The 13,402-nt window shown below is 43.4% G+C and overlaps 1 protein-coding gene and 1 long non-coding RNA gene across 15 annotated transcripts in view; one reads left to right on the top strand and one right to left on the bottom strand.

Moving 5' to 3' along the window:
• ARHGAP24 (Rho GTPase activating protein 24) overlaps nucleotides 1-13,402 on the top strand; it is a 744,099-nt gene that overhangs the window by 593,890 nt on the left and 136,807 nt on the right. The window lies entirely within an intron of this gene.
• On the bottom strand, nucleotides 5,489-7,858 carry LOC110261997. Its single transcript, XR_002346478.1, has 3 exons — nucleotides 7,774-7,858; nucleotides 6,787-6,853; nucleotides 5,489-5,565 (listed from the first exon to the last, which is right to left on the bottom strand). It is a non-coding gene; the product is annotated as an uncharacterized LOC110261997 (long non-coding RNA).

Here is a 13,402-nt window from a genome sequence, read left to right as displayed (position 1 = left end):
TATGTATTTGATAACCATCTCTATTTTTTTAAAGCTTAAATTTTTTTTAACACATTGTGTTCTTGTTCCCTTTCTTCTTTCAGTTTTATGCTTTATTCTAGATCTAAACCTGCTAGATCCTTAATTTCCTGAACCTGCTTTCTTTTGACCTACATGCAATCTCTTCTTCTTGGGTTAAAAAAAAAAAAAAAAAAAAAAAAGTTGTAAATTATCTCCTGAGACTAGAGGAAGACCCACCTCCCCTGAGATCAAGTGATCACTGCCCACTCTGTGAGCAGGAAATGAGGGGATTGGTGGGAGAAGAGTGAATGGATAAACGGCTACCAGGCAGGCAATGACTTTGTCTGTCATGCCTAGCATTTCTGCTATTCCCGCCCTCTTGTTCATCCAGTCTGTTACCAGGCTTGGAAACCTTTATTCAGAACTGTTTGCACATAGCAACATGGTTCCATTTTCACAGACTTTTGGTAAATGGAGATTAAATATGATTTGTAGTGTCTGGGGTTGGCTTAGAGTGATAGGAATAATTTTTATGTCTCTTTACCTTAGCATTAAGGCAATTACATTCTGTTTTGCCTACTGACTCTTCCTGAAGTCGTGTAGGTGCAGGTGAGTGAGGAGTGTTCACACAGCTTTTCACTCTTCCTTCCAGATCTTCTAACATAGGCCTGGGTTGTTTGTGGGCAAGAAACATGGGAGGCAGGGTGTGTGCTATGACTCTTTCTCTGGCAGATGTCCCCCTGAGGCTACAGAGTGTCCAGACAATCACTGGGCTCTTTACAGGACTGCCGGGCTTCAAGAACTTGGCAGCCGATGGGAACAGGTGCCGGTAGGCAGTTCTCCCTTGGAGACAAGAGATGAAAAAAATTCTCTATAGGTCTGCTCAAGAGGTCTGCCTCATTGGTCTTGAATCCAGTGTGTCTTCTAAAAAATGGTATGGGAGGAGTTCCCATCGTGGCTCGGAGGAAATGAATCTGACGTGCAAATCTATGAGGACACAAATTCTATCCCTGGCCTCGTTCAGTGGGTTAAGGATCTGGCATTGCCATGAGCTGTGGTGTAGGTCGCAGATGCGGCTCGGATCTGGCATTGGTGTGGCTGTGGTGTAGGGCAACAGCTCAGCTCCGATTCGATCCCTAGCCTGGGAACCTCTATATGACACAGGTATGGCCCTAAAAAAAAAAAAAAAGGATGGGTAGAGTCTGTTTGTTAGAAGAGGGGGGGCCCATATTTTGACAGGCCACCACAGCAAGTGCATCTCAGCTACATATTTTTACAACCAATACAAGCCCTGTTTTTTAAACCTTTCCACTATTTCTACGAGGGCAGGTTTCAAACCGGACTCCAGTGTCAACCCACTTCCTCCTAAGAGCTATCCTCTACCACACAAAACAAGTCATTTTTAAGAAATACAAATAGCCCATTAACCTCTTTCCTTTTTAAGAGCCAAGCAATTTTCATCAAAATATAATTCCAATAACCACTTCAAGATGGTGTAATTACAACTCCCAGATATTTCTAATGGCCAAGAATCCATCAATAGAAAATTACTGTAAGGCTTCCTGGTACAGGCATAGGAGCTCTTAAAGAAACGTTCAAGAATTCTACGCCAGCATACCAAAATCAATAAAAAGAGGCTTTTATACGCTCTTTTCTGATGGACTATTTTCAAGATCAGCCTGCTTTGACTATTTTCATGGCAAAGTCTAAAACACCCTAGAGGCTGTCTCTGTTGGCACTGATGTTCCCTTGTAGCATGGGGGTTTCGCTTGACTGATAACTTTTATCAGAACACAGCAATGTGTTAACAGGAATTATTTTGTAGTTATAAAGAAATATCTTCTTTTCCTTATAAGTTAATGTAAGAACTGTGTTTTTTAAGTGTAAGTTTTATTACTATTATTTAGGTGTAATGAGAACACCAGATCAGGAGACGATGGCCATTGAAAAGACAGTTTGCTACTCGCAGTTTTAAAAGCTGGGGCACGCCGTGCCGTGAGCTGTGGAAAGTACCAGAGTCAGCTGGGAGGCCGAGAAAGGGGCAAATATGAGCCAGAGCTTTTATTGTGGTTTTCTTGGAAAAGAACAGGCCAAGTAGGGCAAGCAGGCGTAGGTCTGGCTAGTTCGAATAATTTCAGCGGGCTCTTTGGCATAGAGACAGTCTCTGGTTGTCTGGGTACCTGGCCCTGAAGTATTTAGGAAAGATGGATAGTGGCCCAGAATATGAGAGCCTTGTGAGAGCTAGATAAAGGGCGGGGGGGGGGTTTAATCCCTTACACGAAAATAAATTCTAGAGGAATTGGATATTTAGATATAAAGTAGAAATTGCACAAGAAAGGCATGCGCAGGCTTGGTCTTTCCTCTCCTAGGAATTGGCTAGCCCTGAAAGCGGCATCTTCTTCGGTGTCAGCAAAGCCCAAATGCCAAAGCATTAGAATACTGGAGCTCCCTGGTGGCTCAGCGGGTTAAGGATCTGGCATTGTCATTGCTGTGGCTCTGCTTTTGGCAGTGGCGAGGGTTGGATCCCTGGCTTATGAAATTCTACATGCCTTAGGCATGGTCAAAAATTTACCGAAAATTTAAAGGCATGACGAACACAAACTAACATACCCAAACAGGAATAGACAGATTGCTTAGTATCATTTTGCCAATTTGGTGTTCACCTGGTTAAGCCACTATGGACAGCAGTCTCTTGAGACCAGATGTACCTCTCTGTCATTTCAAGCACCTCTCGTAGTAAACTCCAGGAAGGTTTTGTCTTATTTGTTTTTGCCTTTTAATTACAGTGCTTTAAAACAACAGAAGGTTGAAAATAACTGAATCCTCTTCACTGAATAAGTAGGTACATTTTATTCGTTCTTCGCAGCTATGTATTATCTGCTGTGGAGCCCAACAATAAATGCTTCTGCACTGGGGTTCTGGTAAAACTCTTAATTAGGCTAGAATTATTAAAGAAATTTTGACTTTGTACATTTGCCATTCACCTTTGGCTCTCATCTTCTGACAGACAAAAACACTAATAAATAATTGTTAAATAAATAAGCTTTCATTAAATCAGCTGAACTCATTGGCAGACTTTTCTTCAGATTCCTCAAGAGACTTTTCCACTGTTTCCTGTGTGATTTTCGTAATAAAGAAATTCGGGAAAGAAGACCAAAGTCTGTTCAAACAAAAAGCTGCATCTCCTGTCACTTAAAAATATCCATAAGCAGCCATGCCCTTATAAGCAAACATAAAATGTGGCAAGGGACATATATAAATTGAGTAGCAATTCATTTTCAGCTGCACTGGCAAAACTGTCATTCATAAAGTCCTACTCCTTGAGCTAGCAGCAATGCACAGAGGGATCGCAGAATTTTTACCAGATGCAGAGGATAATTTATCAAATTAGAATAGATCAATGTGTGCTAAAAATAACCTGTCATCAAGGAAGGCAACACCTCTGAAACAGGGCCTCTTTCCCTTGTCATCTTTCTCCTTTTCATATTTTAAACATGAAGGAGAGGAGAAAGCATGCATGTGGTGTTTCAGGGGAAATAGAATTTTCTTACTCTCCCTTCTTACTTTCTCCATCCCAATTGTTGGGATTGCCCACAGGAATTTACTGTGTAATATATATATATGGAACTTAAAAATATTGGGGGGGATGATTGAGTTGACAGCAGGTGCTGGTACAGCTCTAACCATTTACACGGGGGAAAAAAAGGTTTATCCCTTACACCAAAATAAATGCTCGAGGAGTTGGATATTTAGATATAAGATATGAAACTATATGCAAGCTAGAAGAAAGCTTTCATGTACGGACTGGCGCAGAGGAGCGGTGACCGTCACTAAGCAGCCACACACAGGAGTAGACGTGACATCCGGCTGCTTGAGAGCAGGCCAAGGCTTGGTGGCAGTCGCCGCAGTTATAGCAGAAGGGAGGTGGCAGAGATGGTCCTTCCTCTGCACCGCTGGTCCCATCCTCCTCTAAGCCTTTCAGGGTCCCAAGCTCCTGGGATGAAGGCAAGCATGCTCAAGGCATAAGTGCAAAGCACTCATTTCTTATTTAATTCCAAAACTGATGCTTTCTCTTTTATCCTGGGGCCAGACAAGTATCAGGAGGAAATTCTGGACTGATTTCTTGCTCTACACACTCCTTATTCCCCAATGGCACTTGAAGGAAGCCTCCAGGTGTCCCCACCATCTCCTGTATCTGAGGGTTTCGGGTCTGTGATTTCCACTGCTGTGACCAGGGAATGAGACCTGGTCCGCTGTGCCCTGGCCCTCCTGAGATGTTGTCAGACGAGACTGAGCCACTGCCCAGAGCTTCTCCGGGCTGTGTGCTCGCTGGGGAGCAGGGAGAGCTTCTCCTCCAAGGTCTGTGGATGCATTCTTCTTTATTACTTCCTTTTCCTCCAGTTCATTTCTTTATCCTGAATTCCGCCCCTCGCTTGACCTCCCACACCGCCCCACGCCATCCTCTGACCTGGATGAAAGAAACACATGTCATTCACGCTAGGTCGCTCAGACTGGCAGGCTGTTTGCAGCGATGTGCAGTGTTCCTAGCAGCAGATGAAGGCAAATTCATGGCACTTCAAAAGCCTGCAGGCGTTGAAAAATCACAGAGGACTACCTAGTTATATGTGGAACTTCTGCTTTGTGGATTTGTATTTGCTAAGAAACCCAGAGAAGTTTTCAAAGTTTTTTTTTTTTTTTTTTGGTTTATTTTTAATAGAAACTTGGAAGGTAGACCTGTTTTCTAAAACAGTCATGATGAATCGAGTCCAGAGTGAAGGCTAACTGTGTCTATGCTGAGATTTAAAAGTAGGGCATGTAAAGTTCACTGGCAGTCACAGGAAGGTGATTTTAATTATCAAGGATATTTTATATTCATTAAGATCTCAGGCACCAGAGTCAGCTAGACCTGCTCTAAAATCCATGAACAAGTTGTTTGTAAGGAAGTTATTTCACCTTTGAAGTCTTGGTTTTTTCACATCCGTAATGTTGGCATAAATCACAAATGTTAAGATTCAAATGATAAAGTGTGTGTGTGGACTTGTCTAGAACCGAAGAAATAATCAAAAAGCTAATCCATATAGATGTGAAAAAAAGATATTTTTGGCAAATAGAATTGCCACAATTTTGTGGAGGAGTGAGTCTTCCTAATTAGGCAAAAGTTCCAAGTTGGGGAAAGTGATCAGAGAAAATAAGCAGAAAGACAATTAAAAAGAAAACAAGGTGCATCTGACGCTCCAAGGGACATCTGATTATCATTGTGTGTCACCCCCTCCACATGGCTTAACACCATATCTTAGAGCAAGTGCCTATTTATGTTTGAAGAATGAATGGATAAAAAAAGGAATGAGACTGTAACAGTCGCGGTGGAGGGAACTGGAAGATAGCACAAAAGAACGCTTAAAAAACGTCTCCAAAATATCCTATCCAAAAGTACACTGTGTTAGATTTATTTATAACACTAAAAAAATGTGGAACAGCAAACCAAGAGCAGGGATGGTAGTTACACAGTGTCTTCTCAAGCACAGTCCATACAGCGGAGAGCTGAAGAAAGGAGCGTTCTTGGAACTGCAAAGGAGTAACACACCTGTTAAATCAGAGAAAAATACCTGTGAAGTCAGCATCATTCCTGGTCCAAGTCAAAAGGTGACCCCAGAGCCCAAACTGGAAAGGCCATTAATCTGAAAGCATTGTCCACATGGGAGGAGGGCCTCACTGTCGACCAGCCACTGGCGTTTGGGGAGGGACAGAGACCGGTCATCTCTGGCTTTGCTTTATTTCATTTCCCCAGGCTTTGCCCATTAAATGCCAACACCTCCCGCCATGTATGGTGAAAACAGCAACACGCCTACACTTTTCCAAACACCCCTCCCGGAAGTGGGACCACCCGTCTTGGGGAACTCTGGAGAGCAGGAAAAGTAGAATTCAGGAGACGTGAAATGACTCAGTACAAGAATCAAGAACATCGCACCCTTGACGTGCATGGATTGTGGAAGCAGGTGTTTTACTCTTTAAAAGTGAGAGCTAAGGCCTCGAATCCCTTGTGAGTAATTTGTCTTTTTGTTGAGGAAGGTGCTTAAATCATGTTAGGTATAGACGGATCTGTAAGGATCCGTTGGCTGGTGAGTGGCATTATCATACCTCAACTTTTCCTACACCTCCACATAAAAAGCTGTGCAGGTTGTTTTTCTCTATTTGTTATCTATTGCAAATCACATTCATAGTGTGATTTAAAAAAAAAAAGTAAGCAAAGCAACTCTGTTTCATTATAGAAAAAAATAGCTTTGAAAAGAAAAGCAACTGGTAGGACTTCTAACGAAGCACAGAGGACGTGAAGAGGTAGAAAAGGAACGAGAATTCATAGACAAGAGCGGTTTAGAATAACCTATGGACTTTGGGGCAGCACTGATGATCTATGTCAAAATGCCTCCACCGAATGTGCTCTAAAGCCACAGCAACGACAGCAAAAAGAGTGATGTGGGCAATTGGGTAAGGCCTGCACAATTTAATTTAGGTCTGTGTTTACAGGCTCATTAAGGGGAACCTCTCCAAGTTTTCAGGTATGTTTCCTTTTCTGAAGGCAATTATATTTCATGCAAGTATTTGGGAATTTAGAGATGCGCAGAAATCTGAGGTTGGGCTCTTTGAGGGCTCAGCGTCAAGGTGGCTGATCCCCAAGGGGAATTAGCAACAGAGAGCCACGATCCGTAGATGTAACCTGTTTCGTGAGAGAACACCTGCAGCACCTGCAGCATCTACAGGACCAACCCAAGCGTTTGTGTTACTTACCTGTGTGTGGAATGTGTTGCCCTCATTCTTCACATCGTACTAAGGCTAGCAGTGCCCTGAAACGTTCCTCATGTGTCAGAGAGGAGGAGAAAGAAGAGGTGTCAGGAAAAGGTTGGTACCCCCCATCTGTATTACTTTCCTAAGGCCGCTCTAATGAAACCCCACAAACTGGATGGTTTAAACAACAGAAACGTGCTATCTCGCAGTTCAGGAGGCCAGATCTAGGATCCAGGTGTGGGTAGGTCACAGCTTCCTTTCAAGGCACTGGAAAAGAATCAAGTAGCCTCGCGTAGCCTTCGGCAACCCTCCGCTGGGAGATAGCTATCTTCTCCCTGTGGCTTGACGTCATCTTCTGTAAGTTTCCGTCTCTGGGCCCAAGTTTCCCCTTTTTATAAGGATACCGGTCATGTTAGGTTCAGGGCCCACCTTACTGACTTGAACTTGATTATCTCCTTAGAGACCCTTTCTCTTCCCAAATAAATTCACATTCTGAGGGACCAGGGGTCAGAATTTCATCCTGTCTTTTTTGGAAGGACACAGTTCCACCCATGACATTGGCTCATGGGAGGTGATGATAAGGAGAGAGCCCAGGAAATGTCAGGGACATTTGTGTCGCCCCCTCCGTGTTCTTCAAAGTACGGTCAGTGGATCAGCAACATCAGACTCCCCTCGGAGCTGGTCAGGGTTGCAGGGTCTCCAGCCCCATTCTGGGCCTCCCGAATCAGAACCTGCCTTTTTACCTAAATCCCCAAGGATTTCATTTATCCAGTCACATTTAAGAAGAGCTGTTCTAGCTCATGGAATAAAAGCCTCGTGTTCAAATGCCAAGGAGAATTTTAAAAAAAAGAACAGTGCTTATGTGCAGAGGCCCCATGAGTATGTGCGCTTAACAAATATGGACCATGATTCTGGCACAGCTGCGGCCCCGTTGCATATGCAGGGAATATTGATGGCTGGGGATGGTTTTAGGAGTTAAGTTTCAATTACCATTCATTTCCTTTACTGTCGATTATCCCTTGGGGGTGAACTCAGAAGATCTTCCTCTAGAGAGAGAGCTCAAATTCTTTTCCTGCGCTTTCTTTACTTTGGAAGTTGCTTCTTTTCTGCCAGCCTTTCTCCAATTGAAGTTGACTCAGCTAGCCGAGTCACACAATGTAATCCTGAAATAACGTCCAAGGAGGGAAAAAAAAAAAAAAAAATCCCCTAGTCCCAGGGAAAAGGCACGTGATTTTATAGCACCGTCTTCTAAGCGATTAAAAACATATGAGCTCTTGCTTCTCTTATTTCTGCCTTTTCTGTCCCACAGTCTTTGTGCTCCTCTAAAAATGTAGCTCAGCCAGAAGCTGTGGTTGGAGAGTCTGTGTTACCTGAGACAGATGGAAAGATACAACTTGAAACTAAAAGAGACATAATTAAACTTTGTCCTGGAGTCAGCTTGGCAATGCTTCTGACAGCAGGGGAACAAATACAGTTTCCTGAGATGAACTTGGAGGGCATGCTTCTCGTGGAGTTGAGGATTTTAAGTGACACTCGATTGTTCTCAGGATTAAAATAGGTTCAGGAGGAATTTGCTCCCTAACATCCCAGTATATCAGCAAGTATGCAACATGAACCATATTCTGATTCCATTAAAACTGTCAAACTGTGGATAACACGGCAGATGAATTTCCCGACATGGGGATCAACCTTTGAGCCTGGAAATTAGAGAACTCGTAATAACATCTGTAGCATCTTCTCTTGAGAATTCTATTTGGCTTAGGTTCCTAAATTCACTTACCTGTCTGTTGTTAAGTAGTAAAATATACTTTGAAAATGTGCCAGTGGTAGCGCCTGTCTTGATCACCTTTTCTTTTCCCTTTTTATAAACTTTTTAAGATTTGATTGGAGTGTAGTTGACTTACAGGGTTGTGTTAGCTTTAGGTGTACAGCACAGCAAATCACTTGTACATGTAGATATATCCATTCCTTATTGTTTTCCCATCTAGGTTATTCCACAGTATTGAGCAGATTTTCCTGCGCGGTGCGCAAGGTCGTTACTTACCTATTTTTTCTTTATTTTAATTTTTGTTACTGTATCAATCGTCTTTTCTGCCACTGTCCTCTCCTGGATCCACAAGATGACAAGAGAGAACACTGAGCAGGTATCACTCCTACGTGTTGCCAACCACTTTCCTAAGTGCTTTACCTACCTAAGCACTTTTTTTTTTTTTTTTTTTTTTTTTGCCTTTTTCCAGGGCCGCTCCTGCGGCACATGGAGGTTCCCAGGCTAGGGGTCGAATCGGAGCTGTAGCCACCAGCCTGCACCTCAGCCACAGCAACATGGGATCTGAGCCGCATCTGCGACCTACACCACAGCTCACGGCAACGCCGGATCCTTAACCCACTGAGCAAGGCTAGGGCTCGAACCTACAACCTCATGGTTAACCACTGAGTCACGATGGGAACTCCTACCTTCTTAAACACTTTTAATTCTTACAACAACGTTATAAGTGACAGGTGAGGAAATTGTGCAGATGAGGAAATTGAGGCAGGAAGAGGCTAAATGACTTGCCATGTCCATCAGGGTCAGAGTCAGTATTCTCGATCTGAGCCCTGAGCCCGTGTGCACGACCACTGTGGATACTGCCTCCCAAGAGAGACAAGTCTTCGGTCTGCATATCCCATTAGAAGGCCAAATTACTACTTCAAAATGCTTTTTTACAATCTCAGACCACAGCACAGATAATTATTACGGCAGATGTGCCTCCCTTTCTTGAGGGGAACCGTGTCCTTCCTCAAATGCTGTCTTGTAGGTGCAATTCCTTTCAGCTACAGACCAGGTAAAATGCTTTCCATACCCTCCCCTCCGTCAGTACCTCCCACCACCCCCTTTCCCCCACCGTCTCCGTGCACCTGCCATCTTCTTTATTCACATGCGGACACTCCTTGAGGGGTTCTGCTCTTCCTCTTTTTGCTTCTGCCTCTGGCTGAACTGAACTCCTCACTTGTCTGTATTGTTCTTGCTCTGGTCTATATGCAGCTTTATTTGAAAATCATAGGTCAGCTGCCACAACCTGGGTGTTTTCCATGGCATTCTCATGACCTCAGAAGGCGTCTAATAAATGTTTGAGGTCTGCTTAACCTGGAAAAGGGAAACTCAGCAATGGCAATGAACTGAAAATGGTAGCTAGTTCCATTGCTTTGGGAAATCACACTAAAAGAGAATAGATGCAATAGAAGTAATCGCACAAGTTACCTTTAAATGTGAAAAATAACATTTTGTAAACATGTATTACTTACCGTGGTCCTTGCTTCCAAGTACCTTTCTCAAAGAGGAAGATGTCTATATGGATTAGAATTCGGGTATCTGAGAATGGAGACTTTGTACTGGTTCCTGCCTTTTCTCAACATCATCTCAAGATTGAACCCCTGATGAGAGTGTTCATTGTTCCCGTAGGACTTCTTTTTCACTCCAGATAAAGCATTAAACCTACATGTGTCTGATTAGAATTCCAACATTTTTCAGAATAAAATAATTTCACTCTGTTGACCAAGTAGGTGCAAAATAAGTGCTGATTTTGTTGTGAGCCACACGGGAAGTCCAGTCAGTGCCGAGGTGAGCTGGCGTTAACTTGCAAGGGTAAAGTACCTTTCTTAGGAAACTCAGTGACCTGTATCTGGCTGGGAAAAAACTGAACAAAACAAAAGCAAAAAACACATGACAGAATAAACTTAAGTAAACTTTGATTTAAAAACGACTGAAGGCTGTTTCTGCAGCGGTACAGTGGATTAAGAATCAGACTGCAGCATCTAGGGTCCCTATGGAGGTGTGTACTTGATCCCTGGCCCAGCAGAAATGGGTTAGGTTGAGTCTCTACGAATAGAGCTTCTGGGAGAGAGGGCAAGTCCTGTGCCACCTTTAATATAATGTGGGAGGATTCCATGGACCTCGCATGGAGCCACGTAACGTGGCACAGTTCTTTGCTTGCATTGGCCTTGCGGATACTTTTCCTTCGTCTCTTTTTATACTTATATTTTGTTTACTTCTTGAGCATACTTTTAGGTCATATTGTTATGGAAGAAGGCTTATGTTTCATTATTCTAATTCACGTTTTTATCTCAGGGCTAGTAATTAAAAATTGTGTGAAACGTGTGTGAAGAGGAAGCGTGTTTTCAACTTAGGTTACTAAAATGATTTTCAGATGTGGAAGAAGGAAGGATCTTGCAATTCCCTTCTTTCTTCTAGTGAATTCAGTCCTTCTAGCGAATGTCTTTTTACTTCATACGGCTTCATGCTCTCGAGGGAGCACGTAGTACAAAACTTTCTGTTGTAATTAATTTCATGTCAGCTTTAAGACAACTGATATTTGGTGAATATGAATGAGACAGTTTTAAATATCCAAAAGCTGCTATTTTAGGCTCTGTTAAAATAAGTACACATTTTTCCAAGATTGGTATAAATTTGGTTAAAATATGTAGTTTTCACAATGCGTGCCGGTGTGCTTTTCAGCACAAATTTTAATGTAGCCCAATTACGTTATTGACGTAAAATAGGAAATATGGGTAGATTTTTAAACTCTGAAGTCGACTACTGATGCCTCCTATTTTAAACAAATATAGTGCATTATGATGTTTCAAATTTCTACCAGGTGGGTAAAAACAAAGGATGTTACTTTTATCTCTGACCATCACTCATGTAATTTCACATTTTTCAAAACAAGTTCTTCGGGAGGAAGTACTGATGGAAGAGTTCTCTCTTCAGATTCTTTGAGCACTTATCTGGGGCCTGTGTGTCACTGAGATGATAAAAATAATTACAGTAGACTTTTACTTACCCAAATGCAACCCTAGGAAGCAGTCAGAGTGTCATTTACCTCTCACAGCAAAAGAAACACCGGAGGGTTAGAGGGCTGGAGTTACTTCCCCACGATCAAAGGGCAGAGTCTGGGTCCATGCTCAGTTGGCCTGGAGACTGAAGAGGCCAGGAGCTCTTAAACACTTGAATAATCAGCCCTCCTCAATTCAATTTTATAGCCTGCCAGGGAGTGTCCTGCTGATGCCTGGGCCTGTAAACACTGCTAAACGGGAGTTCCCTGGTGACCTACTGGCTAAGGACTCTGTGCTGTCTCTGCTATGGATCAGGTTTGATCCCTGGCCCGGGAACTTCCACCTGCTGCAAGCACAGCCAAAAAAAAAAAAAAAAAAAAGAAAAGAAAAAAAAGTCTCCTGAATACACATGTGCTTGGATGAGGCCAGAGGAAAAATTCTCACCACCACTAAAGCAGACAAAGTTGGCTTTATGTGTATTGCCAGACAGTATAAAATCTTCTGTATGTACCATGGACTTCTATGTCCCAATTTCATTTGAAGAGAAAATTCTACTAAAGCAAAAATGAACAAATACATAACATTATTACTACAGTCATATGTAATGAATGGTCATAACAACAGCTTATATAAGGCTTGTATAAGCCAGGAGTTATTCCAGGTCATCCTTCTTGTGGCCCAATAAGGTAAGTTCTAGTTTCATTTCACAGATGAGGAAACTGAAGAGGTTAAATGACACCTTTGCGAGGGTTGGCGAGGAAAGAGTACATTCGGAGTCAGAACCAGGCAGTCTGGCTACCCAGACGGGGCTCTTAAACACGATGCTGTGCAGCCCTTGCATGTAAATAATAATAATAACATTAAAATATTAACAAAAGAATAAATAATAGAGTCCTCACGATGCACCAGGCGCTACTCGAAGCATTTACACACAAACCTGCTTATGGGGCCCTTTCCCATGGGCGAGGGAGACCAGAAAGAGCAGGCCTGTGCCTCTGAAACCGTTACATACTTTAGATATAGTGGAAGTTGCCTGCTGAACGTGTATCCCGTCGGTCCTGTACTTGCGCGATGTAAGAGGCGATGCATGTGTGCCCTCGAGAGGAAATTTCAGAACTTATCTTCCGAACCGAGTGCCTCCTTCACATGCCTCAGGTATGTGGGGACAGGTTCTGTCCCCCGGCCTGACCCCTTGGGTAAGAGCAGTGGAACGTGGATGGGAGTTTAAGGCCCCGTGTTGCCTCCACGTACACACCCAGGTCTCCCTTCCATTTCTGTGAGTTTGGAGCACATCTGGAGGCAGGACCCTTGATTCAAATCCTGCCTCTGTCCCTGTCGCCCAGGTGACATCAGGCAAGGTCCTTAAGCAGGGTTTCACTGTGGCCGCATCCACCCATGGCCGGGGCACACATTCGCTCCATCGAGGGCTGCGCTGAGGGCTGAGCACTCGAAACAGTTTTGTTGTGGTTGTTACAAGACCGTAAACAAAGTCCTCCAGGTCTGTGAGAGGAACAAAACAAACAAAACGCCCGAAGAGAGAGAGGCACAAGCCTGCTCTTTCTTTGTGTAACTTTCCCCCCACTGGATCCCCCCAACTGAAGAGCGATAAAGAAAAACCAGTCCGTGGACATGACTGCAACCCATGAGGAGAGCTGGCCAGGGCCCATTCTGCACACATCAGCTGTGGCAAAAAGAAGTCAGCATTGTTTGTAGAAGGCCTGTGATGTCTGGATGACCAGCTGTCTGGAAAAAGGAGAACATAGCTTCCTTTTTTGTTTAATGTGGTCTGCCAGCCAGCTGGCATTAGGGC

Source organism: Sus scrofa, chromosome 8, assembly GCF_000003025.6.
Source record: "Sus scrofa isolate TJ Tabasco breed Duroc chromosome 8, Sscrofa11.1, whole genome shotgun sequence".
NCBI lineage: Eukaryota > Metazoa > Chordata > Mammalia > Artiodactyla > Suidae > Sus > Sus scrofa.
This window is presented reverse-complemented; position numbering and strand designations above follow the sequence as displayed.